The sequence below is a fragment of the Chiloscyllium plagiosum genome, unplaced genomic scaffold (genome assembly GCF_037043375.1).
Source record: "Chiloscyllium plagiosum isolate Xiang-an unplaced genomic scaffold, Cpla_swu_hap1 HiC_scaffold_30, whole genome shotgun sequence".
NCBI classification, from domain to species: domain Eukaryota; kingdom Metazoa; phylum Chordata; class Chondrichthyes; order Orectolobiformes; family Hemiscylliidae; genus Chiloscyllium; species Chiloscyllium plagiosum.
This window is the reverse complement of record NW_028270168.1, coordinates 28,593,485-28,595,888: the sequence shown is the minus strand read 5'-3', so window position 1 is coordinate 28,595,888 and position 2,404 is coordinate 28,593,485.

Sequence of the window (2,404 nt, the reverse complement as noted above, 5' to 3'; positions counted from 1 at the left end):
CATGAGGTACCAGGGTGGGGTGGGGGGATGTGGTAGTGGGGTGAAGTATCTTAATTTGGCCTGGAGGGCATGGGATGTCATCGATCAAGTTTGGGGAGTGTGTGAGGGCTGAGGAGTAAGGGGACAGAGTGCATTACTTTTATCATTATAATTGGGACAAAGTCAGGTAGCACTGAGGTGGGTCTTTTGAACAACCCTTCTCGGTATTTTCCTGCCCCTGTGTGTTGCCTCTGCACTGTTTCTCAGGAGCCTGCCCAATTGCAGCCTCCTCCAGCAACAAAAACACGCTTGCAGAGCCAATTTCTCCCAAAAGGAGCATGTGCATCTTGCAGTTTTCCTGACTCCAGCTACCCACCTCTAGGATGAAAGGCCAGGACTCAGACCTCGACTTCAGCTGATCTTGATACAATTAACAGGTCATGTATTTTTTCCCTTGGTAAAAATGAAGGCCGAGGCGATGACTTAGTAAAGATATTTATGATTTCGAAAGGTTTTGGGAAAGGGAATATCGAGAGACATTTCCACTTGGGACAGGGGAAAAAGTCTGACTAAACACAATCAGTACATGACGATCACTTAGAAACACAAGAAAGTATTGTTATGGACCAGATCAGCCCCCACCCCTTTAAAAAAAAAGTAGGGTCCAGGCTACCTCTTTAACTTTTATATTTATTTAAAGGCAAATGTAAGGTGAAGTGTCCCAGGTTTGATTCGTTTGGTCCACCACTAGATTTTAATCAATACACATTTTTTCCTTTGGAAACTGTTAAATAACGAAAAAAAAGAAAAGTTGGCAAAATTTTACCTCAATTGAAATACATAATAAGATAATGTATTAATTAATCACTAATTGTCAACTGTTTTCATGTAGGCAGCATTCCATGAATATATCCTTGACAAGACAATTTAGCACAACAGTTAAAATCACACAACACCAGGTTATAGGCCTACAGGTTTAATTGGGAACACTAGCTTTCGGAACACTGCTCCTTCATCAGGTGGTTGTGGAGTTCAGCTAGTGCTGATGTTGTGTGATTTTTTAACATTGTCCCTCCCAGTCCAACACTGGCACCTCCAAATCATAGCAAAACAATGGCTCATTGGTTAGCACTGCAGCTTCACAGCATATTCTCCCCATGTCTGCTTGGGCTTCCTCCCACTATACAAAGATGTGTAGCCTAGATGGATTAGCCATGGTAATTGTAGGCTTGCAGGGATAGGCTGGGTGTAGGTGAAATGCTCTTTGGAGGGTCAGTGCAGAGTTGAGGGCCAAATGGCCTCTTTCTGCACTGAAGCTATTGTCACATGATGCCTCTTTCCTGTCCAGCAGAACGAAATACTGAAAGAGACGGTTTGCCTTATTTTATTTCTAAGGGGAAGCCTCTCATTTAAGACTCGAGCAGCAGAGAAGTCAAGCTGTTTGCTCAGCAGCAGTAGAAACCTTCTCAATAATTGAAAGCAAACCTAAAAATCTTCCTGGGTCTGTGTGAGCCCTGACCTGCCCACTCATACTTCTTATGTGTAACTTTAAAGAAAACCACCCATGGATACCACCAAGCTGTTCACCAACTGCTTGTCTGAAACAGACAACCCGGTGACACTGTGGCAACACTTCCCTGGAAGAGAAACAGCACAGGGCACATCCCTCCTAAAGGCACAGCACCATCATAGAATTCAGAAGAAACATCTTTGCCCAAAGAGGGGTGAGAATGCAGAACTCACTACCACAGAAAGTGGTTGAACTGAATAATAGAGATCCAGTTAAGAGGAAGTTAGGCAAGCATATGAATGAGAAAAACAGAGGGTTGTGACAAGAGATTTAAATAAGGAAAAGTACAATGAGACTCAAGTGGAGCATAAAGGGTATGGATTGATTTGCCCAAAGTCCTGTTTCTATGCTGCTTGTCCAATTTGACTTTGTGAAACTGTCATGAGCAACTGTATAATACTACTAAATAAAAACAGAAAGATGTATGGATGCTATAAATCGGGCACAAACAGCAGTTGCTGGAAAAACTCAGCAAGTCTGGCAACATTCTGGGTCTGGTGACCCTTCCTCAGAACCGGATCTGAAATGTTAACTCTAATTTCTCTTCACAGCTGCTGTCAGACCTGCTGAGCTTTTTCAACAGCTTCTGTTTTTATTTCTGTATAATAGTAGTCCTGTATTATGCAACTTCCATTTTTCTATCTTTTCCAAAGTTCCAAGATAACATGTGATATCCCTTGAACATATCCATGCTTAGATTTCAGTGGCAGTTTATGGCAGAGTTTCATGTTTGATTGTAATGTTCTTTTCAGTGGTATTTACCTGAATTGATGTTATCAGTGTAAAAGATTATGGAATTGTCAGTGCAAATTACATATACAGCAACTTGAATTTCCATGATTTTTTGCACTTATT